The 19,151-nt window shown below is 34.3% G+C and overlaps 1 protein-coding gene across 1 annotated transcript in view; it reads left to right on the top strand.

The window, feature by feature from the left end:
- Nucleotides 1-1,159: 1,159 nt before the first annotated feature.
- The window catches only part of LOC138315077 (calcitonin gene-related peptide type 1 receptor-like), a 77,981-nt gene continuing 59,989 nt past the window's right edge, over nucleotides 1,160-19,151 (top strand). Inside the window, exons 1-2 of the mRNA XM_069255812.1 lie at nucleotides 1,160-1,212; nucleotides 5,438-5,506. The gene's annotated coding sequence lies outside the window, so the exon portion shown is untranslated. The remainder of the gene's footprint in view (nucleotides 1,213-5,437; nucleotides 5,507-19,151) is intronic.

The following is a 19,151-nucleotide window of genomic DNA, read 5'->3' as shown; positions in this document are numbered from 1 at the left end:
TAATGTCTTTGATTGGATGTGCCGTTATTGCGCGACAGGAAATTATATTCGCTGCTTTGTCTGTATAACTCGTGAGTTCAGGTAAGTTATGACAATAGTGATTAGGGATTCTATAGAACACCTGTCGTAAGTCAGTAAGGATAATGTCACTCAACAGCCCACCAGACATCCTCTAACAGCTGGTCCGGAGCAAGGCTTTTAAACATCGAGCAGACGTTATTAAAAAAATATATAACCAGTTTCAAATTGTTTTTTAGAGTATGATTTCGATGCAAATTCCTGTTATTTCCTTTTTCTTTGCAAAATACCATTCACGTTATCTTACAGAATGTGTTAATGTCTTAGCTGATCTTTCTATAGCTACAGTATGTAACTGCCACTCGATCGCCCGTTGAAATGTGGAAATTTCCGACGCCGTTTTTAACATACCGTTAGTTATGTTTCCTGTCAGAGATATAACACAGTCTCTATCAGAATAAGGATTTTGGTTACAAATCGTACATTTCTCTAAAAAAAACTCGTGAATAGAAACCTTCTTTACACTTTGAAATGTGAAAAAAATGATGTTAAGTTTTGCTGATGAAAAACTATACAGCGTTACACCACGTTACTGCTAAAAGAACATAAAATATACAACTGAACTGATATCGGGAATTCCATCGGGTTATCGCGGGACACACGCAGTAACGGTACCCGCGATCTCATATTACTCGTGTAACTTTTAAACAGAAACGTTATTATTTCTGTGCAACAAGATACCGGATACACACTCAAGAGATGACATTTGTTTAACCTGACATGTCACCAGTGTCATATCTCTCAATATATAGTACACCGGTTGTAACACTTGATGCTATGTAAACTGTATTCAGATTCAAGGAAATAACATGCTAATTAATTAAACTTTTGGTCCGTGTTTATTAACTTAGTATTGCCATAATTAGTGTACTTGGTCACAATCTTTTATTTATGCGTTTGTATAACAAATCAAACATGGATATTTTACATATATGGCTACATACAAACAGCAGAGAGTTAGAATTATAACCTTGATATTTTAATTATAACTTATTACACAAGTATCTTAAGTGCATCACAAGAGTAACCGGATCTTCAGCAGGAAACTTACAATACCATAAACTATTTTAGGTTTACATCCCTCAAACTTATCTCTGGTGTTATAAAACAGACACGGATTAAGGACGTTTTAAGGTAGGTGATGTACGCTGACTGGAGATAGAAAAGGGATTCATATCTTATTCTTTGCTTTTAAGGTGCATTTTACAAAAAAAAAATGTTGGTATATATTCATAAATGCGTTGAACGAGCTCCATTTATTACTATTACAACGTATCAGAACATACACCGGTTTCGTATGCCTTAGTGGAATTTCCATGTCGACCAAACATACATGAAAACATAGATCATAGCATATTAATGATATGTTGATACTAGTTACAGTTAGTAATCCACATATTCATTATAATAGACAAAATAGTGCAATCAACCCATGACCTTTAAAGGAGATGTTAGTGATATGTCGGGACTGAAGGATGTATTGTCATTCTGGATTTTTTACAATTATGGAGTTGCACTATCATTGTGGTAAAACCAATTAGCTGCGTTCAAATTCCACATAGAATGACCTACAACCCTACTTCATGATCGTAACAGGCAACTGTCCTTACGATTCCTTTGATACCGCGCATATATTATGACGTTCTGCAAATGTGGAAATTCAAACTTCTATAACTATCTAGATATGATAATACTGTATTATTGAAACATACTGCCAAAATGCATGAAAGACGCACACCACCCGGTCACATCATACTGACAAAGGATTGCACAGTCGTTCCAATGAAATTCCAATTTCCATAGCTATGTTGTGTCCCAACGAGAATACTAGTCCTGTTTGTTGCGTATCAGCGATGAAACGCAATCTCCAGAAGCACACACACACACACACACACACACACACACACACACAAGCACACACACACACACACACACACACACACACAAAGCATGATAAATGACACAACAAACATTAAGTAAAGCAAAGCGGTTTAAAATAACTTGTGGGTTATTTTTGGTTGAGGGTTAATTGTTAAGTATAAATATGCGAATTAATAATGTGGGCTGTATGTGATGTGTTAAAGTAATATATCAATGTTATAAATCATACCAAAAATATCAATGCATATCTATGATAGTTCAGAGCCATAAACGCAACAATATGCCATTGAAATAGGAGGGGAAAGTAAGATAAAATTTCATGCATTTTGAACAGACTGCTTCTAATCAAATAATGGAGTTATATCAGAAATACGAGTCACAACAATTGACCATCATCGGCGATAACCATATACATAAATATATCAGAACGGCTCGGAGCCTCCCAGGTATTTTCACCGTGTAAACGAGAAAAAAGTAATATGTATAGATAATGATTTAATAACTTTGCTTACTTATTTTCCACTTAAATAATCACTGCGCCATCATTTTAGCTGTGTCAAGCTACATTTGCTGTAAATCGTTGTAGGCTCGTTGTGCTTGAAATATTATAGAGTTAATGTGAGAAATAATACATTTTAGTTACTTTATATTTATATTTTAAAATTCCCATAAAATCAAATATTTTGTCGAATGATTTATATTTTAAAATTCCCATAAAATCAAATATTTTGTAAAATTATTATCTTTAAGAGGCATTAGTTCAAAAACAACAGCACGGGCAAATGATTTTTCTTCTCATTTCTTCTATAGTATATGGACTCCTATTTCCAAAAAAAAATTATATGACAAAACTTTAATACAGGGAACTTTTGACTTCAAAGAGGTGTACACCCTTAAGCATAAATGACATAGTAGTATCGTAAACCTTTGAACAAATAAACTCTTGATCGTTTCACGTTTATCCAGTAATCCTGTCTTCTCACCATGTTCACTTTGACACATTTACCCAACAAATATATACAGCATGTTTCTGATACATGTAACTGTACATTGAGACTTGTCATTATAGTGTTTTATAACTTGGTTGTTTATTTGTTAACGATTAATGGCCTTGTATGTTATCCGCTTGGTACTGTACAATACCGTGTAAGTTACTACCTCCATATGCATGCCAAGATCAAACAGTAGTCGATGTGTATATTTTTTGAAGTCAATTCTGACCAAACAAATGCTGGTAGTACCTATTATATAATGTAGTTAACAGAGGGACATGGTTATTTGGTGAAAGAAAAATGTTTCGATCCTTGAGGGTTTTTTTCCTGAAAATTATGTAGCTTTTTTCGCGAATTTGGTACGAAAAAACAAGTTTCAGAATACTTTTTTAATTAACAATTAGATACCCCAAGTTAGCTAGGATGCATGCATACTTTTAACATGAGTATGCTTAACTTAACCAAATCATGGGCTTCCAAAATACTTTAATTTAAACGAGGGATAATACTTAAATGACAAAACACTAAACGTTCATGTTTTACCAAAATAAAATATTTCACCAAAGTTATAAGTAAAGTTGGCAGCCGTGTATGCTGTCGGAATATCAAGCAAATTGTTTTAACTCCTTCGAAAGACCGTCTGTAACATCACTTGGCTCTGCTTATTACAAGCACAAAGAGAATACTGAATTCCAGTGCACTAGTCATAAAAGTCGATGATTGCTCTGGCCAATCAGGATTTCATTCTTCTCAAAGTTTACCAAATTTGATTAAATCTATCTATCTCACTTTTGGGTCTCATAAAACCTTTTCATGCACTTGCTTGTCGGTGACACGTGTCGTCAATGATCGCTTACATACAATTGAGAGGCTGAGCGTTAGAATCCACCACAAATACCCACATAGTGGTTCTAAACAGCTCGTTCTATCTCAAGCACTATTTAACCTTTAACAAAGAGACAAAACGACATCTAATGACGTGTGAGAACATCAACAATTAGAAATGAACAAACATACTCCAACAAGAAAGAACTGATATTTGGAATTATGGGAACATTTACAACAAATGGTATATAAGTTATTTAATTCGTATTTCTGATATTTAGAAATAAGTATGTTGGGCCTATATCGTATGTGAAACCCAAAATAAACACTATAAAATTAATAAGATAACACTTTATACATTGTGAGAAAGACATAGTGAAAACTCGGATATGTCCCTTTGTGGTTACAATCAAAGTATGCCAGTTAGTTCTGTAGAAATCTAGTTAGTGTCATCCATGTATCTTCCATTGCTTATCAATATGAAAATCATGCCGTTGTTTATTGCATTGTTTGAATTAGTCATAAGGTCAAAAACATGGTTTTGATAGTCTGGGTTATGAAGTCCTTTCCGCCTTTGTGTCCTTGATGGGCGATCTTAGGTTTTCATACGGGGAGCCCATAGTACAAAGAAGTACACTACCACTATACGTGAAGTACATGGAAACTATGGGGGTCTAAATCGTAATACACAGGAGAGAAAGGCGTCTGGGTGAATCTTTGACACATCTAAACTATTTCGACATTTTATGAACAATAGTCACCACAGCAACGACAAATGTCAACCTCAGCTTCCATCCATAACGAAAAATCACGCCTGGCTCCTAAGGTGTTATTTAGACTATAATCGTCGTGACGTAGCACAATGCTGGCGGTAACAGGGGGCAGTTTCCTTGTGGACCGGTTACTAGCATGGGTTAGCCGTAACCTGTTTGTCATGTTTCATTTCAATCACAAAGTGACAAATTCAAACCACGCGTGCATTCAAGTTCGAAATCACGAAAGGATTGATTTGTAAATATATTCTTTGTAAAATTGTCTTCCTATCAATACTATTGTTTATTATTCATATAAATATATCTTTCAGTTTGTTTGTTTGATTAATTATTAACAGCATGGGTCATGTAAGGACGGCCTCCCATGTGTGCGGTGAGCAGCATGTATGTAGTGTGTGGTGCGTGTTTTGGGAGACTGCAGTATATTCGGAGTTTTTTTTCTTGTATAGTGTAACCCTTGCCATTTTAATAGTGCTATATCACTGAAGCATGAGGTTTAACCCGTATGATCACTGACACGGTTGGTTGGTTGACAGATTGGGTTACCGTTCTGGTACCGGCTAAGTTTGGGAGGCTGCAGTGAATTTGTGTTGTGTCTCATTGCAATAGTAGGACGTTTGTCCTTTTTAAAATGTTTTTTTTTTACTAAAACATGCCACTACAGCCTCAACACAGCAAACTTAACCCGGTGGCATTATACTGACAACGGCCGAACCAGTCGTTCCACTCCCTTTATAAGTGTTAATTGGTACAGAAACCATAGATTATGGCGTGTCCGAATTAGTAGCTTTGTTTGCTTATCATATTGGGTTCCCTTCGTAAAACCTTTCAGGTTTCATTGTCAATCTATAATATCACTATTTCATCCTTTACTGTTTATTTTTACAGGTATTTTACAGGTAAATTAGATATATATAAATCAGAAGTCAGTAGATACCCTTACAGCTATTGGTTCATGTAAGTAGTCATTCATTATAAATTTTATCACCTCATTTCTTATTATGTACATAGTTATGATCTATATCAGTGTGACATAATGTAAACATTTAAGTTATAAGTACTTTAACCAGTGTTTGTTAGGTTCTGTACATTATATTTTCGTTGTTTTCGAACGTATGGAATGAGTATTTAAGATGCTGCGCCGCTGACAAATGATGTATTTGTTTCTTTTTCAAAAACAACATGAGCAGAATTAGTATTTTACTTAAGTTACAAAAGTTACTTTATGTATACCATCAGCATTGAAAAATTTGAGCTTCTAATGTTAATTTTAGATAAAAATATTAAAAATAATTGATTGCGTCCCGAAAAAAAATCATGGCACTATGTCCTATATAGAATAAAGTACTGATTGCACATGTACAAAAACAAATTAATGATTTTACATTACGTTTTGTGTTAATTAGACATATACATACACGATTAATCATCAATTGTTGTTCAAATGAGTATCGTTTTTGCTCTGTCGGTGGTGGAGCATCTTTAATGTGTAGTTTTGTAGTTGTTCCAATGAATGCTAGCATTGTTAATAAATTAGTAAACATTCTCACGTCTTTGTGTTACAGTACCAAAGGGATGTTTGTGTGTTACAAGAATCTCATGATAATCGCACGTTTCGCTTCATGTATGACTTCAACTTCGGGAGTATGTCGGTGTTGCTATTTTGGATTTTGATATGTGAAAAAATACTTTCAAGTGTTACTGATGTTGTTAGCCAAAGGTAGCAGAGATGTACAATTACATAAGCGTGGTATCTAATTTACACGCTGAAATACTTCTAACAGGCGGAAATAGAACGTAAAGTTCCACAAAGCATGATAGGAATTCGCGGATGGTTCTACGTTTTTGTCCGTTTGTCGCATAATTCACTTTACTTTTAAAATTCCGAATATACTCGTACTCATTTGACGATAAATGATGGTAGCATTTTGGATGTTAGTTTTTCCATTAAAGTGTGTTGGGTCCTGAGTAAAAGTGCATTCCATCAATTTCACGTAATAACTGAGACAGTTACCAAGAGTAATCATGACTAGTTGTCTTCTTTTATCAAGCAATGATATTTTACACGTTTAAGAGAGTTCTTACGCCAATAAAAATGAAAAGGGTTAACGTAGTTTAATTGAGGTATTGTGGTACGTTTCATGCTAAATTCTTTCCTTATTTTGCTGCACAAGAAGTTTTAAGTCAGATTTCTACATTAGGCTTACATATCTAGGTCATCAAAACAAATTACACATTGTGTAAAAATAATAAATATCTCTAGTTTGTCTGGGTTCCGTGAACCCGTTTTCGTTTACACTAACTGCCGATAAAGTTGATCAATATGACAAAAGTGGCCGACTTTGCCACCAAATATAGTCGATGGATGACACAGATCGGTAAATTCCAATGCCAAGTCTCATTCTACGTTGAGTTTAAAAAGTTTAGGACGAACTAGTCTCTTACATTTTCGTCCTTTCTTATTGAGTCCCCGTATGTCTCGTTACAGATATAAAAGCCAATGACGTGGAACTAAAATATACAATATTGACACAATAAGTGTTTTAGATTTCATTAGTTTAACTCATTTAGATCATAGTTTCATGACTAAATAACTCGCCATCAGTGACCAAGCGATGTTACATACGTAATACTGAGTACTACTTATATGTTAAGTGGAGTAATTCAACTTGACCACACTGTTTACTGTCGACCTTTGAACGAGATTACATGACTGATGTGGGGAAATGGTATACTAGGTAAGGCCTTGGGGAAGGAAGACCAATTCTAATAACCACATTGTGAGTGTGATGTATATCGACGTATGATCCATACGTTTGATTCTTATCTCACCCACAACTGTAAATAATGGTAATCGACACAGAGGTCATGACTCAGCATGAACTTATAATGACCTTAATCAGACTTTGTGTTGGCTTCTCTTTGATGGTCAGCTGTGATAACTGATTGTTTTGTATCCATCGTTGATAAATGATGTGAATGTGATTTGACTTCAACCTCAAAGAAATGGTTTAGTGTATAGAGATCCGGTAATAACGTGATATTGGATTCGGCCTCGTATGAATATATGGTTAGTTTCTGTGTGTTTTGTCAGATATAAGTCTGCGATTACTTGTTCTTATTTTGAATCGCGGTAATGTACAAGCCAACCGTATATATATATCACTGTATCGGAGTATCTGTTGCCTAATCAAAAGATAATGCATTATTCATATCTCAGAAAAAGATAATTAAAAGACAAAATGTAATTCTCGGAGCAACTAGCTCAGAATAACTTTTAAACCTTTTGAGTAAAGGACGAGGCATGAAAAACACATGAGAAAAGACTATCCAAATATGATATTGCAGAGAAAGGTATATGTGTACATTATTTAGGAGTTGGCCTTAGTAATATTAAGTGATATCAAGTCTACCTTACCTTGTGTAAGTAAAGTGTACATGTGACCAAAATTCACCAATTACATCCATTAGTATTCTTCAAGGAATAATTCCTAACCAACGAGGCGGTTTCCGAGCAGTTAACGTACAAACGTTAAATTCACGAGAAATATATGTATCTCCAGGATCAGACACGTCGGTTTTATTGTAGTTTTCGCACGTTTAATCGTATCGTTATTGTTACAAATAACACCGTCGATCATTAACAAGGGTATCTTAATGTAGCGGACGGGATAGGTATGTCTTGACATAACGCCGCTCTTTCGTGAATCCCCGATACATTTACCATGTGAACTAAATTCCAAAGTGTGTCTATCAACTTTAATTTTTTTTATTTAAGCATTGATGTCACTTTTTTTAATTTTATCGGGGTATGAAAAAAAATTGTTTGCAAACTGTGTGAATCCGCGTAGCGGATTCTCACAAAAGTTTGCAAACAAATTTTTTTTTTCATACCCCGATAAAATTAAAAAATAGTGACATCAATACTTATAATTAATTTCATACTATATTTGATAAAATGAAGTATGTTTAAATGTACCATTAAAGTGGTTTTTCAAGGGATTATTTTTTCCGGATCAATACGCAACGTCAATGTATCTATTGTGACGTCACGATAACGTCGGGGTTTCGCGCCATTCTTGGATTTTTGATTTTTTTTTTTCATAGTGGTATGCAAAAAAAAATATTGGCAAATCGGAAAGCCGGATTTGGTATGAAAACAAAGAAAAAATAATTATTGCACAATGACTTTCGTATTTGTAAATATTCACTTATATTTTCTGGAACCCATTGGATAATCGCTATTCTTTACCAGAACAAGTACACCTGTATAAACCGCCATATAAAAAAGTAACAACTGAAACTTCAATTTATCTATAAAAATGATAGTTTCAAACTAGTTTAGGGCAAGAGAGTCGCGTTCATTCATTCATGAACGGCAATTCACTGAAGTAATATCTTTGATTTGTATTTGGTCCGAGGTAGATATATTTGTACGTACCATGGTTTCTATCAGAGAGCTCGAGATCTATTGGTTTCCTATGCTTAACGTCATATTTATATCGAGTTACAACTGTACCCAGAAGCAAATCGTTATAACAAGGTTTCTTTTTAACTATTTGTATCAAGATTACAATGGCCATTTTACTGTAGAGTAACCTGTTCCCAAATAGAACCAACAAACCAATGACGAACTAATTACGAGTGATTGTCAATTCAATATTAAAACGCAATATCCAATCAATTCCCCTCAAATACCAGCAGTGTCTTTATCTCCAATAAACATGACAGTTACGCTATCATCATATATCCGACACATGTTATAATGTACATGCACTTATGTCATAACAGGGACCTATAGTTAGATTTGCATGTGAAGCGCCTAGTGGCCTCTTATGATAATATCATTTAAGGAAATAGACATATGAAAATAAGAATATTTTGATACATATTGTTGTATATTCCATTGTTGTATATTAACTTTAATTTTCAACAATACAAAAGGTTACGTGAATGGAATAATTTAACATTCATATACAACCTGATCCGGGCGTGAAACTGCATCTGACGCCATCCCACTAGGTGTTCTATTACGGGTAATACTTCGATATCACAATATACAGTTTATTTTCCAAATTAGCATACCACATCGACGCCCAGAAAAGTAAAAACTATCCCTCTTGTAATACATTACTATTACACTTCATTCCTATTGGAAAAGATTATATGACATGAATTTGAGGGACTTTACAGCATTGATTGAGCTTTGCTTAACAAGCCTCCAACTGCTGTCGTTAAAATGTAACCTCTCTGTGGTCGATGTATTGTCTTCTTATAATGGAAACCTGTTTATTGACTAGTGAAATCTGCTACTAAAGATTCAACAATTGCTATGATGTTTGGCCCCGAAAAGGGGACAGACACTTCAGAATCTTCCTTCGAACTTCGAATACAAAAGTTACAAGTCATTAAGAAGGGATAGAGTTAATACGATTTCGAGTTTACCGAGTTCTAATCATACATCGGTTTGATTTAGTGTATTAGGTGTAGCGTCCAATTACAGGTACGGTTATTTGCGGACAAGCTGCCATATGCCTGTTTTGAGAGGCTGTTGTTATGTCTATTTGTAATAGTGGAACTCTTGTGTTTTTATAGTGTTATCTCACTGAAATATGCTGCCGAACACACCAAACCAGCCACATTATCAGGCAGCAAACATATGCATAACACATGTTTAACTGCGTAACTGATGACCGTGATCTAAATGCGTTTGAAACAAAAAAAAAACAAAGTTCAGAAATTGGAACACTGCCCTGTCCACTCGAAAACCAGTATTGGAAGTAGTTTACCTTGATTACTTTTATTTAAACTTTTTTCCTTTTGTTTTTATTTAAGTCATTGCTAATAAATAAATTATATCAATTCCTCTCCTGAAACAAAAGCACAGCTTTCATAAAATGTTTGTTTCTTTTTTGTCAGACAGTTACCGGCTAGACATCCATGAAAACCATATTTTGTTCCGAACAGCGTAATCTATTGCAGCATTCCTCAAAACTAATTTAGTTTTACCTGATGCTGTAATCAATTTGGTCTGTCCATTGATATTCTGAATGGACAGGTGCTCGGATCTAATCGAAGCACACCTTAAAAGCAAAACCAGAAAATGAAGACAGCTATTTTCAGAAAATTTCATAAAAGTTATCATCACATAATCTAACTGAATTGAGCTATAATGTTGAGAACTACTATTTTATGTAAACAGACGAGGATAACGAAAGCATAAAGATTTTAACGAAATTACTTATTTACCACAAGACCAAACATATGTTTCCATGCAGTTGTCAAACAAACTGATGCAAATTCACGTAAAAAGAATAGCAAAATGCAGATTATTGTTTTTTCCTATCTTGTCACTGTCTCCTGCCAACGCATACTACAGTGCAGATATTTAAATGATAACCAATGTCAAGTTAATTGCTAGCCCATGTTTCAGTGGAAATAATAATTACGATAAAATATAAACAATATGAAGAAATGAAGTAGATTATCGATATCGTACCTCCCATCGATCATCAGTGGTTAAAATCTTATCACTAAAACAATCGTAAATATAAATGTCAAAGATATCATCGCTTAGTCTCGTCAGCAGAGTTATGTCGGACAAATGTGTTTTGTAATGTGTTAGTAGGGGAGAACTACCACTTGAGCAGTGGATGGTATACCCTCAGGCATTCACTTATCCAGACAATACATCATTTATGTACTTAATGTTGCATTTTCATTTTTCTCACAACTACCGCGTTAAAAAATGCTTTTGTTGGTATAAACAAATCAATATAACATTGGACACCAGACAGTATAATTATGATACTGAAATAGTTATTGTGATATATAAAACAAACTTTGTGTTCTCACACAAGTCGTGTTATTTCGACTATATAGTTGAACACGATCGTACACCTGTAAACCTGTCATATAGCCACCTGCCACAGCGTCTGAGGAGAACATGTACTCACTTCTAATGGGTTCAACATGTTTCATATCTAAACGAAAAATGACAGTTTTGTGATAAGTTTTATACATTTCCATCAGAATGCCCAAATCGCTTTTCGTGCATGTTCTTTCGTTTGTACTTAAACAAATTGGCTTGAAGGAATATCTATAATATAACAGTTATTTGGAGTTTTTTCTTTTGTACATTATTATTTTGGCATTAATCGATGAGCGGGTACCAGGAATATGTTGAGCGTTCAATGGCAATAAGGGAGAAAAAAACTTATCCCCAATTGCTCTTTCTTAATTATTGATTCATTCATTGTTTATCACGTTTAAGTGATTACGAGTATTAAAGAATTCTAAGCAAAGCCAATATAGTATAGTATATAGTATAGTATAGTTATAGTTATAGTAGCATGGTAATATGTTTGAGTTACAGATAACCTGTAAACTATTGTACGTATAAATGAGTATTCCTCGTGATGGAGAAGTGTGGAATGAATGAATATTTTAATGATTTGTAGTTTGCTTAACCAGATAGACAGATATCAAAATACTCATATCTTATAGGTAGGCCTTTAAATGTTCATCGCTGCTCTCAATACCTGATCGTATGAAGTGACTAAATTTGGAATATTTTTCACCTCCTCTTTCTAACTCACGTTTTATTTTCTAGCATTTCCTTTAACAATTCCCTCTTCGTTCGTTCGTGTAATGAAGGTTATAATTTTAAATAATGCATTCTCTGAAAGTAGTACAGTGAAGATAAATGGAGTGTGGTCATTATTTTGCCCGTTGTCCATTTAATATAACCAGGTGAGTTTGCTGTTCGGTATCGTTGGAATCAAACTTCAGTTAAACAGCAATGTTAAATAGGCAAGTATACCACATCGAATTTCAATTGCTATAACTTATGTTTAAAATAATATGTCAAAATAAAATAATGCACTATTATATATAACTCAGCGTATCAAATATTAATCAAGAAAGTGTTAACAAAAAATATATCAGATATATATCTTAGTATTTACGTGTATGCGGAAACGATATTAACATGTATTTATTATAAGTTACAATTATAATTAAAGACAAAATTATGTATGTTTATTGTATTATGCATTTTGTGTAATATTCTAAAACTACAACTATACATTAACAAAATCTGGACTTAAACCAAGTATTGTCAGATAATTAATCTTAGTAATACTCTTTGTTATGACAGATTTTGCCGTAATTATTCAAAACTGTCAAATTAATATCTAACATGTTCTCGCTGTGATGTATTAGGTTGTTTTACACAACATGACGGCAGGTTCTCCTTGTCAAATAAACATTATAACTGCCGGAAATATAACTTAATTCGACATGGACCTTGCACGTGTTCATGTAAATGCGATAACGTTCTTCAGATATCTGTCTTATATCTGTCGTCAGTGGTGTAAACAAGATAGGTCTGAAGCCGATCTATCGCCTGGCTTCAGATAAAATCACAGATCCTTCTGGTACTGACTAATGTGAAAAGTATTATATAGAGCGAAATTTAGCGACTTGTGTGACCTGTTTTAGTAACGGAGTTCAGTTTAACTTGTCGAAGATGTCCATCTATTTATTTAATTTCAACAAATTTAATTTCAAATATGATTTGAAAAGGGATTGAACCACAGGCATAGCCTATGTAAGTTCTGTCCATCTATCAAAAGCAAACAAAAAATTAACAGCGATTGTTGCGACATGGCGTGAAAAGAAGATGATACGAAGCTATGATCAGTATGTCACAGAAATTTGAAACAATTTATATTTGCATCATGTATGTTGCATTATTGTGGTACATAAATGTGTATGGTCCATACTGGAACTGGGATGGGTTGATCATCGGTGATCGGGTGCTAGTGTGCTCGGATCCCGGGTTCAAATCCAGGTATAGCTGCTACATGTTTGCCTCTCCTACTACAGTGTAAACTGAAGAATAACCTAAGTCACCCTAGGCCTGCATGGAGGACGACTTGTAGATCTGCACGTGCCTCATGTTATCTTCTTTGCTAAATTAACAAGCATAAACAATGTACGCGTCTGTGTAGCAAATGTTTAAAACTGAAACGAAAATAACGCCTTCTGAGCACTTTGGTAAGCTAACATCATATATCTATAACAATACCGTGCCATAACATAATTTTGTGTCCTTATCGCATACTTATTTCAGAGTATAATGTTATTTTACGATACTTGAAAATAATTACCCTTGACTTAAATGCGTATTTTACGGCCCTCTAACACAAAGTTTGAATGCGACTTATTGTACAAGTTTTTGTCAGTGTGAATTAAAACGTGAGGTCGTTATTTTGTGTTTATAAATATGTCAAGTTGGGCTGAGCATCGGGCTAGATAGTGAATTTTAGCAATCTCCGAGATAGTACTGTATTTATATAACAGATGAATCGATTTCTTTTTCATGCGTACATGTATATTTTTATGAATAAACACCGTACTGTATGACGTTCATATGTTTGAGAAATTTTCAGATGTAACTGTTAGACTGCAGTTGAATAAGATGGAAGTAAATGTTAAGTAAATAGCTTCTTTCTAGTGCTACTTTTCGTTAAATCACAGACTCCACTAATATACTTCACATGTGCGGTAACATTTCAAATTAACAATAACAACGAACGTCTTCCTAGCAGCACTCCTTCACTCTACTTCTGCACATTTTTTGCTGAAGTTCATTATGACGTGTTCTATCATACGATGAATACAATGTACCTAGAAATTGAGGGGTGTATCACATGGTCCATCGACAATGGTCTGGTTGGGTCGTAGCAACTTTCTATATACGCCCGTGTTCGAAATATCGGTACATAATTCGCTTACGATCAATTTGCATTTATAATCATATGTCTCTGAGTATACTTATAATTGTAATGATTTTATTATTACGATGTGCTTTCTCAGTAATATAGCACATGATGATAATATTTAACCTATCTTGGCACTTTTTTCTCGTATTCTTTTCAATGAATATGCGTGCATGTAACAATCTCAAATGATAAGCAAGTATTCGAACTTGACATAAAACAGTTCACACATTGCAAACCATTTTAAATGATTCAGTTCGATAGAGTAAATAATTTGCTGTCGATAGTTTACCTTATCGTGACAATTTATAACATAAATCATTTTCAACCTATAAAACGTTATTCGGAATTCAGACTACATTCGCTTTTGGTGTACAGTGATGAAACCGATTTTAATTTTCATATGAAATGAATTGATTGCCATAACGATAAAATGATCAAAACATAACCAAGGTGTCAATCCTTTTTAACCTTGTCCCTGTCGTCAGCTGTGGCAATAGTACAACAGTCCTTATATGCGGAGTAAATGGAAATTGTTCAGATGCATTACGTGATGGCCACGTGCTTCCTCTGTTTTGCATCGCTATTGACAAGTATGAATTGATTTCACAATTTTTAATGAAAACCTGGTGTATAGTTGGTATATGTTGATGAGTCGTTTTCGTGTGACGAAAAGGTAGTGGTTATCGCCATTTACAGGAGTGACAAAATAACGAAGTAGCGCACATCTGCCATAAAAGATTGTTCAGCTTCTATTTTAATGCTCTACAACTGTCTGTCTGTATCTTGGGATTGAATCCAGAAGCATATAGAGATTGAGAATTAAAGCCCATGGCAGACCTTTTACCAGTGTTACTACCGGGTAAACACATTTTATTCACAATTACCGCAGATATTTCAATTATTGTGAACAACTGGATCGGTAAAAGACAATACAAATGATCATCAAATTTTGGTTCGTTATGTAGCCTAGCAGGCGCGAACATTTATTTACTATGTTAAAGTCTCAAAGGACCAGCTTTCATGGCCTAACAGAAAACCCAATGGGAAATTTTCATTTATACCTGAAATTATATATTTTTTTGCGAAATAAAACCAAACAATATCATTGATAAGAAAAAAATATTCAAAGAAATGAATTGTATCAGTTAGTTAGAACATCTATGCGATATTTCAGCATACATGTAACTTATGAAGTTTATAAATGTGCTTTGTATTTTTATGGGAATAACTTTTTTTTAAGTTACGCTGTGATGAACCAATATGTATGACATGCAGACACACGACAAAAATAGATAATTGTAATAAACAAGAAAGAATGTCATCATAGAACATTCAATATGACCATAATATACACAGAACCAAACAAACTTGATTCAAAGTATGTTTAAAGAATGTCCCTGAAGACGAAAGATAATTAAGATATTTTCTTAGCTGCAAAAATAGTAATTATACGCATGTTTTTATGTGCATTTGACTTATATATCCCATACCCCGAGAGTATTAAACATTACACCAACCCTAACCTTTACCATGCACGATCTGTATTGCAAAATGACTTGATAATTTGGAACAGAAACAACGCGTTTTTTATTAACAATACATAGTTGTGTTTCGTAATCTTAAATTTCGAATCAGTCCGGAATACATTATAAACGTTGTCTTATACTGGCATGACATTCACAATGGTAATTTTATGTAACATACTACTCCATACATTTTGTTTTCCAAATTGCCTCGCTGTGATAGGGCCTGTAAATTAGGCTCAAAGGACCAGCTTTCATGACCCCACCGGAAAAAAACCCAACTTTTTTTAGTGATACCTCTGTGAATATATACCTTTGACTATACACCACGTCCTAATGACTACTGGCACACACTCGGAGATAGTCGTACTATCGTACTCCATGAAATAAGCCAATATTCTGAGTGTGCAACTATTTCGTCGCTCTAGGACTTGTCGGTTGAGACAGCACCGCTATATCGTTCTTTGGACTCATAAGCGATATTTTGATTTGACGTTTCTACAATCACAGTTTAATTTTAGACCAGTAGAAACAATTAAAAGGTCAACACAAGGGAACGAAGGCTTAAATTTGTGCATGTTACCGAAAATTGTCCATAATACATGTACCAATAGTAATCAAGTAATACCATTGAATACCATTATTGAAGTGGAACAAGGTTTCTTTCAAATTATTCTATTCTGTCAATGTCACTGTTATTGTAACTATTATTGTGTAGTTCGTAATAATTGAGTTTCGCAGAGAACGCACATCAAGATCTACATTGTCATTTATACTGATAAAGCAAAATGAAGATAAAGGGAGGAAGTGTAGAAAAACAAAGTTTAAGAAAGTTGCGATTTAATCAAAGATTTCCTTTTTTGGATGTAATTGGTTTTATAGTTGTATGTAATCACCTTTGTAGACTTCACGTCTCGACCCAATGTACACTAATCACATAAAGTACATAGGGTATTCTGAGACAATAAAGGTGAGGCGAGGAAGGGCGTGCTAAGTACATTGTATTCCGCCGTTATTCGCTTCGGAAGGCATGTTATATCAATAAATATCCAAGATTCAACTCATCAATAAGCTAGCGGGTTAAAGCAGTAGGCCATGCTGCCTAATCTTACATATACACAACTTATACCCGTGGCTTTAATTGAATAGATTTTTGTCTTAGGATGGAATATGGTGCGGTTCATCTTAAGAGTTTTTCCGCCTACACGACTATTTTAACGTTTTTTGTATAGTTTCGGATACCTTTAACATGAAATGTTACCAACAGGGTATGGTGATGTACATCGTTATATATGATTCAAAACATTATCGTAAAAAAACCACATTTATTTATTTGATGAATATAAAACTGCCAAATTGACCACGTTGAAGTTCGGCTGTCCTTACTTTCAGTTAATACCTGATATACAGTTAAGAAGCTACTCAGCTGATTAAACATCAGAGAAACTGAATTTACAGCATTTCCTTCACATGGACGTTTTCTGCAGCAATATGAACCAATTCCCATGGCCAACGTTATCGCGAATGTGTTTATATTAATTCTCTGTTAAATTGGATGATATTTTTACATCCTCTATATCAACTCCAATCTGTATAACTAACCCCAGCTCTAATAAGAACTTCCTATGATTATGAACTACAGTGTTATCAATTCTCTGACAATAAATAAATAGGTTTTCAATTTCACCCTTTCCCACATTCCAGTGACATCCCGGTAACTTCGTTATCTTGGATCGATTTTCCCCCGCACGCGATTCAATATTGGGAAGACAAATCCTCTTTAAATTGCTTAGATACTGTGTCCATAATGTGTATAAATCCTAACAATCATTGTCCTCCTCGCCACACTGGCTGTCCATCCTAGTCTGGACTTAACCGAGCTAATATTATCTCTATTGTTTAACTGTAAGCTAATTTTGTGATATATATCAGTGTATGTTTTTCGGCGTTCCCATCAACTCTTCTAAATTTCAACTTCATATATGTACATGTACTAAGTAGGAAAAGATTCGGAGCTAATGGACTGCGCTCAACAGACATACTTTCTAGAGCGGTCCATGGATGCATTTTAAATTTTGACTGTGCGTGATATATTCATCTGTGAGCCCATGTTTCCTTTATCTTTGATTCTGCAGACACATAGTTAGCGGGTCCTATAAGATATATATTAAGTTAAATGTGGCTGAATCTGCAGCCGTGTAGATTGAAGTATTGAAAATGTAACCGGGATAAGTGGTTCGTGTGGTATTGGATGGAACTATGCATTGCCTTCTTACCCTTTAGAATGAGTTCCACTGCAGTAGTAAAATATCCAACAAGATGTATGTTTAAGTAACACAGAAGACAGATTTTAGAAAGAAGCCATGACTTCACTTCAAATTAGGAATTTACAACCAGGTACCAATTCCGTTTGGCGAAAATTAAGCTTACAAAGGATTGGATGGATACTGTTCAAAATGTTCTTATATCAGGCCCCGATTTCTCGAAACAATGGTCAATTTTTTCAACATGAGTTACAAAAGGAGAAAAACTAAGTTTTGACTTAAGTCTGTACTTTTGTTTCGAGAAATGGGGGGGGGGGGCAGATGAATTTTAATGGCATATGATTTACTTGAATTTTTGATATGGCCATACCCTTTCATTGATTCATGTCCCAAAGACACATTTGACATATCTTTAAACTGTTTCGAATTGCAGTTTCCTCTAATACCAGTTCCAATATACTAACAATAGCCCTTTACCACAGCGTATCGAGTTTTAAACCCATAAGGGACACTTGCCAGGTGCCAATCAATTTTATTTGGTACCAGTGCTGTCTTCCACCTCCTCAGCATACAATGTAGCAAGTCCTTAACTGACCCCCAGTAGTGTACGGAAGTATACCCTACAATAACCCTAAAAGTCAACACATAGGATAAATGAACATTCTTATAAGCAATTATTACAGGTGTTAATTAGACGCTAAACCTAATCCACAAATTACTTAAAGATGCTCCAACGCCGACAAATGGTATTTTTTCACTATCAAAAACAGAAGCAGACGATTTAGTATTTTTCTTCAGTTACAAAAGTTACTTACATTACATTATTACCACCATTGAAAAGTTTGAGCTTCTAATTTTACTTCAAGTTAAAAATATGAAAAATAATTAATTGCATCCCGAAAAAATTCTGTGGCACTATATCCTATATGGAATGAAATACTGATTATGCATGCACCAAATGCAAAACAAATTATTTTATATTATTTTTTTGTGTTAACTAGACATATATATACACGATTAAACACCG

The sequence above is a fragment of the Argopecten irradians genome, chromosome 2 (assembly GCF_041381155.1).
Source record: "Argopecten irradians isolate NY chromosome 2, Ai_NY, whole genome shotgun sequence".
Lineage (NCBI taxonomy): Eukaryota > Metazoa > Mollusca > Bivalvia > Pectinida > Pectinidae > Argopecten > Argopecten irradians.
Note: the sequence above shows the minus strand (reverse complement) of the source record. Positions and strands in the feature narration are given on the sequence as shown.